This window comes from Lissotriton helveticus, assembly GCF_964261635.1.
Source record: "Lissotriton helveticus chromosome 1_1 unlocalized genomic scaffold, aLisHel1.1 SUPER_1_unloc_29, whole genome shotgun sequence".
NCBI lineage: Eukaryota > Metazoa > Chordata > Amphibia > Caudata > Salamandridae > Lissotriton > Lissotriton helveticus.
The window spans coordinates 1,655,126-1,665,191 of record NW_027611669.1 but is presented as its reverse complement, the minus strand read 5'-3'; the positions used below and the strand labels follow the sequence as shown (position 1 = coordinate 1,665,191).

The 10,066-nt window shown below is 49.2% G+C and overlaps 1 pseudogene; it reads left to right on the top strand.

The window, feature by feature from the left end:
• The first annotated feature begins 368 nt into the window (after nucleotides 1–368).
• The window catches only part of LOC144805837 (uncharacterized), a 103,868-nt pseudogene continuing 94,170 nt past the window's right edge, over nucleotides 369–10,066 (top strand).

The following is a 10,066-nucleotide window of genomic DNA, read 5'->3' as shown; positions in this document are numbered from 1 at the left end:
ATAAACAAGTGTCCAATACCAACTTTGATCATGGGATCGGTATGGTGTGATTACCGCAGTACTCTGTTTTCTAAAATGCCGACAAGCCGTCATTCAGTGCTCTAGGTGAATTGTAAACTCTTTCTGGCCAGACCACAGTAACCAGAGAAAAGCCCAAAAGAGTGGAGCCGGACAACTAACGGGTAAAGAGGACTTCTTCTATCTACAATACAATAGACTACCCCAATTTGCGTGCATAGCCATAATTCAATCTAAAGGCACAATCACCTACAAAGACACCTTATAGTGTGGCAAATATTTGGTGGCAATTGCAATGTATTGTTAAAAAAGAAATCAAACGTGCAAAATACTGCACACAGTGATGGGCCATGTTGGCCCATCAGGAAATACAGTCATGGGATGTAGACAAATATATACCCGACCCGCAAACACTAACCAAGAAAGAAGAATCATACGCATCCAGCAAAAGCTTTAGTTTGTCATCACTACTCAAGCTTCATCAGCACACGTACACAGGACAAAAACCATTCGAGTGCAGTGAATGTAGGAAGAGCTTTAATAGGTTATCAAACCTACGAAGACACCAGCGAATACACACAGGGGAAAAAACATTCAAGTGCAGTGAATGTGTGAAGAGCTTTAGTCGATTACATCACTTACAAAGACATCAGCGAACACACACAGGGGAAAAACCATTCAAGTGCAGTGAATGTGTCAAGAGCTTTAGTAGGTTATCAAGCCTCCAAACACATCAGCGAACACACACAGGGGAAAAACCATTCAAGTGCAGTGAATGTGTGAAGAGCTTTAGTGGGTTATCAGACCTACGAAGACACCAGCAAATACACACAGGGGAAAAACCATTCAAGTGCAGTGAATGTGTGAAGAGCTTTAGTCGATTACATCACTTACAAAGACATCAGCGAACACACACTGAGGAAAAACCATACCAGTGCAGTGAATGTGGGAAGAGCTGTAGTCGATTAGAAAACCTACAAAGACATCAGCGAACACACACAGGGGAAAAACCCTATCATTGTAGTGAATGTGACAGTAGTTTTAGTTACTCTTCAGCATTAAGGTATCATCAGCGAACTCACACAGGGGAAAAACCATTCAAGTGCAGTGAATGTGCAAAGTGCTTTAGTCAGTTAATTCACCTTCAAACGCATACTCAAACACACACAAGGGAAAAAACATTCAAGGGCAGTAAATGTGCAAAGTGATTTAGTCAGTTATCAAACCTCCAAACACATCAGCGAATACACACAGGGGAAAAAACATATGATTGCTGTGAATGTTGGAAGAGCTTTAGTCTGTTTTCAAACCTACGGAGACATCAACAAACACACACGGGGAAAAAAAGCCATTCAAGTGCAGTGAATGTGGGAAGAGCTTTAGTCAATTATCAGAGCTACAAAGTCATCAGCGAACACACACAGGGGAAAAATATATAAGGGCACTGAAAGTGTGAAGGGCTTTTGTCAATTTTCGATCCCACACAGCCCTCAGTCAATACACTCCTTCATTTAACTCACATGGAAATAATCCTAGAGATGCAGAGACTCCGGAGAGATCTAAAAAACATCAAAAATAATATTAACCCCTGTGAGGACATAGACAAGAGCAGAACAGTGCAGTTATTGTGAGAGGAATGAATTACGGAAAAAGATAAAATTTTAATTATGTGGGACATTGAAATACCAGATGATAGAAGACCGGACTAGCAGTAAAGAAGAAAAACAGATAACAGTATTTGCAGAATTATAGAAGTGTTTGTTTCCAGTGATTGTTCACTTCCGTACACATAGCAGAGTGTCATGATGTACTAGGATACACAGTGGGAGACAAGCACAATGTGGATTAAAAGAAAAGAAACATTCTTGATTTTTATTTGGTGAAGAAGAAATACAAAGAAAAACATTCAATCGCACCTGATTACACTAGCTGTAAAAGCAACACTGAACAATACTGGGACTATCAACGGTACTTTCAGCTAACTTGTCAGATTTTTGATAAAACCTACAAACCCAACACACCCATAGTGGATATGTTGTCACGGCTCTGGAGATTGGAAACTTCATTGGTAAAATGTATGTATTACTATTAACAAATGCCACTGCAGTATATGTAATGAACTAAAGCGAAGCACAGGTGTTCAAGAAATAACCTATTTTTAGATATGAAAATGTATATACCTTGTTTTTAAGTGACATTTGCTGCATCTTTTACATACTGTGTTTGGTTAATGGATCAGCTTGTGCCTCGGACCTTATAACGAAGTGTGACCTGTGGCTCCTCTCCAACTTGACTCTCCCTATTCATTTTGTGCCTTGCCAAACTCTTCTTTTTACCAGGATTGAGCCACTGTAAGCAGTAGACTCTGTTTGAAGAATGTGGTGAACTAGTGAAATCCCACATCAAAGGCATATATGGACTAGGACAATCAGTTGCACTCCCAGCAACTCGTCTTTCACACTGATTGTCCCTTGTCCTCAAATGTTTGGAAGGATTTGTCGTATGAATGCCAGAAGTGGCAGTGACATTCATGAAGCTGAAGGTAACAGGAATGTGTGGGAGATAGAGAGGGGGAGAGATAAAGAGAGCGAGAGAGACAAAGAAAGGGGGAGAAAAAGAGAGATGGAAGGAGGGGGAACGGCAGGTGATTTGTATTCACCTAAAAATAAGCAGCTGATCGAGGAAGCCTGGGAGGCCTAGTCTGCAGTCCCTTGATGTGGATCCTCAGTGCCGGGCCCCTCCAGTTGCTTCCCCCGCTGGCACCCCTTGGCAAAGAGCACAATGGCGAGAAGAGGAAGTGAGAGGACCCACAGGCGTCGGCAGCAGTCGTGCACCCAGCACAACAAGAAGTCTATGTACAACCGGGCAAGTGGGCAGCCCGCGTAGAAGCAGTCTGTAGGCCGCAAACAGGGGAGGAGATGTACTCCAACCAGGAGCAAAAGCAGACCTCAGGGAGAGCGCTAGCAGTACACTCTGTGACCAGTCCCAGTTTGTGGGTCCGCGTCCATGCAGGGGGACAAGCGTGGGGCCCGGGTCACATTCAGCACAACACGTGTCCTCAATAACGGCCGTCCGGCTGTGCGTGCATCTAGTCCACCATCAGACCACAGAGCCTGCTCACCGCACCTACAGCCCCAGTCCAGCTGGCGGGCCCCTCCCCTCGTCCAGGGTCAAAGGGGTTTTTCAGCACGTTGTAGAGTGGCTCCAGCCACACAGCCTTGGGAGCACCAACAGCAGCCCCAGGGCGGACTCCGCAGCCACTCCCAGTGACGCAGCCAACAAGCAGCGCGGCTGCCACACACCCGGCCGGCCAGCGGTTGAGGCCCAGGGCACAGCACCCTCGTAGAAGGCAGACGCGGAGGCCGCACAGCAAGGCACCCCACGCCGCTCCAACCTCTCCAGAAAGACTCGCAAGCAGGGCAGTCGGCACTCTGCAAATCAGAAGGCCCTCATATGGAAGCTGCGACCCTCTGCCTCCGCTGTGGCAATGTGAGTCCGGGCGCATGTCCTCGGTCGCCTTCAGGGCAGGCAGTGATGGCAGCTGGCAACGTCCAAAAATGGAGATCTCACCCGTACCAGGGATTTGCAGCCCCGTCGTTACAGGTAGGAGACCCGAGTGGATTCCGCAAGCTGGCAGACAGCTACTGCAGCAGGGAGACTCCCAGGGTCAACGGGGATATCAGGATGACTCAAGTCCCGGCTGGGAGCTCTGCTACCGTACGACCGCATGTTCAGCGACAAGCCATGCCCCCATAGGGTCCTTCACCTTATCCCCTCAGGTAATGGGTTGGATAATCCCTTGGGGGGAGTCTTGGATCTAGACCTACACACACTTTTAGGTACACTTAGAGTAGTGTTCACATAGTAGGAGTATGCTAGTTTACTGCCTTTTTATATGCCTGCATATATACAATTGTTTAGCACCATGGTAGAACTATATCTACTATTTTTTGCCTTTGGTTCTTGTAATCATGTTTATCCACTTCTGTCTCATAATCATTGCAGCACACATATTTTATGCAAGAATAACGTTGGTTCAATAAATATTATTGAAAATGTCAAACTGTATTCTCTGTATGTTTCTCTGAGAACAAGTAAGCAACAGTGACTGAGTGAAAGGTATTGTACTCTTTCCATGATCCCTGAGGAGTCAGGGTTGTCATGTTCAATGGTTACCAGAAACCATTCGCTCCCTGGTACGGTAAGAGAGGCTTACGGTGGCGTTGTGAGCTAGCTGGTCTATAGTCAAACATGTCCTGTGGGGGTGTCCGGAATCAGTCTTGACAACTTACTCTTAGTTCATGTTGTCCAAACAATACGCGGGTCCTACAGATTAGTAGGAACTACACAAAATGGCACCACCTACATCAGTTAGGCTCTTATTTAATGGTCAAATCTGAGTAGTTCTGTCAAGCTTTCTCAGAGATCCCTACTCACATTTTAACCGGATTCGCCCGTAGTGGAAAGGGAAACATATCCATCTCAGCTGAGTAGGTATACCCTATATATTGACTGTAGGTTAAATCAAGCTTAGAGGATTTAAAGTTCCCGCATTGTAAAACAACAATCTCTATAAAATATCAGTTAAATACTAATGCTGTGACAATGACTGAACAGGATGAAAATATTGAAGAACAGCTAGTTGGAATATATATTTCAGAAAATTGCAGACAGGCAGTTACTATGAAATTGTTACAACATGGCTTCCCGGCGACAAATGGAGATGTTACCTTACTGGTTGAGGCACACAAAGCTGACAGAACAGAGGTATTCTGTTCTTGGGTTAAATTCCCACCTGCAGATGCACACACATGGTTGTCCTTCTGCCGTCCTGGGAGTGCTGTCCCGGTTGCCTTTTCTGATCTGCCTGCTAAGAACCCACGCCTCGCGGCCTCCGCTCCGCGGGTGCCGCTCGTAGGCTGAAGACACCACAAAGGGAGCAGACAATCTTTCCCTGCTGTGCATCGGAGCACCAACGCGCTAGCTGAACTTTTCTTGTTCAAGCCCAGAGGCGGGACTGCGAGGACCAGCCTGCTGTGCGGCGCAGATCGGCCGCAGCTGGTCCTCTTCCCGCCCCTCTCACCTGTTCAAATTGGTGCGGAGAGTGTGCTGCTTGGGTTTGTCCTTCTGCCGTCCTGGGAGTGCTGTCCCGGTTGCCTTTTCTGATCTGCCTGCTAAGAACCCACGCCTCGCGGCCACCGCTCCGCGGGTGCCGCTCGTAGGCTGAAGATACCACAAAGGGAGCAGACAATCTTTCCCTGCTGTGCATCGGAGCACCAACGCGCTAGCTGAACTTTTCTTGTTCAAGCCCAGAGGCGGGACTGCGAGGACCAGCCTGCTGTGCGGCGCAGATCGGCCGCAGCTGGTCCTCTTCCCGCCCCTCTCACCTGTTCAAATTGGTGCGGAGAGTGTGCTGCTTGGGTTTGTCCTTCTGCCGTCCTGGGAGTGCTGTCCCGGTTGCCTTTTCTGATCTGCCTGCTAAGAACCCACGCCTCGCGGCCACCGCTCCGCGGGTGCCGCTCGTAGGCTGAAGATACCACAAAGGGAGCAGACAATCTTTCCCTGCTGTGCATCGGAGCACCAACGCGCTAGCTGAACTTTTCTTGTTCAAGCCCAGAGGCGGGACTGCGAGGACCAGCCTGCTGTGCGGCGCAGATCGGCCGCAGCTGGTCCTCTTCCCGCCCCTCTCACCTGTTCAAATTGGTGCGGAGAGTGTGCTGCTTGGGTTTGTCCTTCTGCCGTCCTGGGAGTGCTGTCCCGGTTGCCTTTTCTGATCTGCCTGCTAAGAACCCACGCCTCGCGGCCCCCGCTCCGCGGGTGCCGCTCGTAGGCTGAAGATACCACAAAGGGAACAGACAATCTTTCCCTGCTGTGCATCGGAGCACCAACGCGCTAGCTGAACTTTTCTTGTTCAAGCCCAGAGGCGGGACTGCGAGGACCAGCCTGCTGTGCGGCGCAGATCGGCCGCAGCTGGTCCTCTTCCCGCCCCTCTCACCTGTTCAAATTGGTGCGGAGAGTGTGCTGCTTGGGTTTGTCCTTCTGCCGTCCTGGGAGTGCTGTCCCGGTTGCCTTTTCTGATCTGCCTGCTAAGAACCCACGCCTCGCGGCCCCTGCTCCGCGGGTGCCGCTCGTAGGCTGAAGATACCACAAAGGGAGCAGACAATCTTTCCCTGCTGTGCATCGGAGCACCAACGCGCTAGCTGAACTTTTCTTGTTCAAGCCCAGAGGCGGGACTGCGAGGACCAGCCTGCTGTGCGGCGCAGATCGGCCGCAGCTGGTCCTCTTCCCGCCCCTTCCTGTCATATCCTCTGATATTGTGTCTCAGCCTCGCGCACGCGGGACGCGCGCGGGGCAAAGGCCGGGGTGAAGACCGGGCTAAGAGCGGGCCGTTGTGTGGCCGTTAGGTGGCTGGTGGGGCTGGGCTGGCCCCCGTCCCTGAGTCTCTCAGACACTTACTCTGAACTGGAATACTTAACGTATGTTCCCTCATTGTGCTGTCTCACGTGCCTGAGCTGACTGTCAGTGACTGTTAAGTCCCTTTAACTGTTGTCTGGGTAATTATTACGACGGTTGCTTCTGGTTACTTCCCATAGTTGTTTATTTTCTGTTACAATGGACATGGTCTCACCTGGGAACGCGGGGGCTAATCCCAACAAGGGCACATTGGACAATTACTTTAAGAAATCCATCTCTGAGATTGAAAGAGAAGAAGCTCTAGAAGAGAAAAGGATGGAGCGTCGTCGCTCCATTGAGGGTCATAAGGCTAGATCCATCCTGGGTACATCCCTGCCTATTCGATCACCCAGTGTGGAACTGATCACTGAGGACCCCTTTTCATCTCAGGGCGACCCTGAACTCTTAAGAGATATTTCTCCTGCACCACCTTCTCTTGTGGATCACTTTAGTCCATCTCCTCCTGCCCCCCCACCACTTGGTAACTCTGCTGTAGCCCCGAATCCCCCGCCAGCTTCCATCCAAATTGGAAGAACAATCCCCAAAAATCAGCAGAGGAAGGTTGAGGCCCAAATAAATTATGGTCCCCCGCCCAATAAGAGAATGAGGAAGGGGGGCTCCTTACATAAAGGCAAAATTAGCCATACTGAATTTGGTAAGGGTAAGGGGGGGGACAGTTATAGCTTCTGTTTCTAAATCATCTGAAGGTACAAGACCCGATACTCCACCAGTGACTATACAAGGTACTCCACCTCCCTTAGTAGTCACCACCCCTCCAAATCCAAACTCTGAGGAGATCCTCCCGCTTGCCCCCACCTTGGAGTTTCTTGGGCAAATGCTCAGGACGCTCACTTCCCCAATCATGGACAGATTACGGGCCATTGAAGAGCGGTTAGGGAATCTGGAGCAGACCATTCACAACAAACTTGACATCCAGATGGTTGTTCCCGCATCTACTACAGTGACAGCTTTAGCCAGCTCATCAAATAGTTTAAAACCCTCTGCACCCAAGAAGCCCCTCCCAACTTCCTCTAATCTAGCTAAGGCGGCTCATATAACCTCCACCATAGCCACAATGGCCTCTCTCCCCGTGGCCAATCACTACACCAAAAAAGTGGCCAACAATCCCTTGGGAATTTCAACTTCTAAAAATGATCCTAGACCTGATATGCACCTGACTGGTGCCATTCCCAAGGGCGGAAACAACATGTTATCTAGACCAATCCAGACGTTTGAAGAGAGGGAACCTCCTAGTATAGTCCAAAAACGTAGGATCCCTCAGGTTGAACTGCCCCCGGAATCACTACCTTATGTAGTGGTGCTTACGGGTGTTCCCACCCTAGATCCTGACAAGCGAGAAGGCCCACAACAACTTAAAAATAAGACCATGTATTGGCTGTCTAAGAACAGACCACTCCCTGGGAATGTAAACGGGGACATAGTGCATGTGCGCCGACTCCCTTGGTTGGGGGGGCGGGTGAAAGACATAGATGGCGACCTGATTGTGATCAACTTCAGGGACCCGGAAGCTGTTAGGCACATTTTGAGCTGGATGCCAGGGAATCATGGCAAATCCATCATGCCATGTGATCTCACATATTTTTACCCTAGAGCTCTAGTGGCCCCCCTGTCATGTCCATGGCCTTCTATGCCCTCGATAGGCCTTTATGGCCCTAACCAAAACAACCACTATCCTCCCTTGCACCTTGACCCCTTGATCCAAAAGAATGCTCATAGGTGGGGATCTGTCCCTCAGAGGGGCTATGGTTCCAACTATAGGAGTCTGGACCACTCCTCCCAAATTGGGGTGATGGACCATTTGCTTCCTTTCACACCCTTGGAAGTCAGCAACAGATTTGAAGCATTCTCTGGTTTAGACTTTTGTGATTGACTCGAGGGGTGCTCCTCTGGTTATTCTACTGCTGAGGGGGCCCTAAGTGAACATCATGGTAACTCTGCTGCTCAAGCTTGTAACCTTCCCCGGCAATTGCTTGGAGAAGATTTCGGCATAACCCTAACCCATTTAGCGGGAAGCAAACAAAGTTTATCTCCCCCCACACGGCTCTCCAGACTCCATGTACGCAGTGGTGGAGTTACTCCCGTGGGCCAAGGCCCTACACTCCATACTAAGTCCAGAGCCCTGAGGGTACTTTCATGGAATGTTGCAGGGATTGCCAACAAAATGCAAACTGAAGAATGGGATTCCCTGATAAATAATAACGAGATATGCCTTTTTCAAGAGACATGGGCGAGGGAACCGGTCCACAAGACTGGTTATGCTGTATTTGAAATCCCTGCTACTTGGAAAGGAAGGGGAAGGCCCTCAGGCGGTCTGGCGGTGTGGATAGCATCTCACACTGGGTGTGTAGCGGAAAGTATAGCCACGCTTTCTAATGATATCCAGTGTGTTTTACTAACCTGGACAGGCGCCCCGAAGTTGGCAATAATAAATGTTTATTCCCGTCCAGTAGGACCAACGGCGGAGTCTACCACATTAGAAGACCTTGCATCTTTTTTGAGTCAGCTGTCGACAGACTATAAGGTGGTTTTGGGTGGCGATCTTAACTGCCATTTTGAACCCTTAGAGGGCTTGAGGGAAGGGGCCCTCATGACAGAAGACGACCACTGGGGCATACCACCGTGCCAATCCCCCCATCCCAGAGCCTGGTCGCCACTTGCGGTTCAAATTATGTCGCTAACTCTCAACTTTGCGCTGAGAGCATGCAATGGTCGCACACCCTCAGACACCCCTTCAAAATGCACATTTAATAGACCAAACCAGGAGTCAAGACTGGACTACATTTTTGTTGATACCAGTCTGTGGCCAAAGGTTGAGGACTTTATTATAATCCCCCGCACTGATAGTGATCATAATGCCCTCTCTCTTACCTTGCACTACCTTCCTGAGTCCATCGGACTCTCTTCTCCGGGGAAAGGAGATGAACGGGGTAATCTTGTACTAGCTTCTAACAGGCGTAGGGTGAGATGGCAGAAATTCTCCAAGTCGGAAGAAAATATTGGGAAAATTTATAGCCTTGTTCTCCCAAGATTAGAGGCTTTGGAAGAAGTAATTAGTCGCTCCAGTGCTCAGGACCTATCCAACACCTTACCCACCATACACGAGGACTTAGTGGGAATTCTGGGAGAGGTCCTCTATCCAGAGGTACCCAAATCCAAGCATAAAACCAGAACTTCCACTTGGTACAACTCGGACTGCAGAAAGGCTAAATCTGATCTTATTGCTGCAGTCAAAGAGGGTGCCCCCCGTAATAGGGTGTCTGCCTTGCGACAACTTTACAAGGTCACTATGGCCCGTGCGAGGTCAGACTGGGACTGGGACAGATGGCATGATCTCTCAGCAGCATTAATAGCTAAGGACACTAGAAGATTTTGGTCCATAGTCTCCACTGGCTCAGGGGAACCCAAAGCTGCGGTCGAACACAATATAGCTGCACATATATGGGAAGACCATTTTGGGAAACTTTACGCAGATGATTCAGAAAATACTGATGCCACTATTGCAACACTCCTTTCCCTCCCTGGAGATACTCTGGAGTTTACGCTAGGGGAAGTGGCCAGTGCAATAGATGGCTTA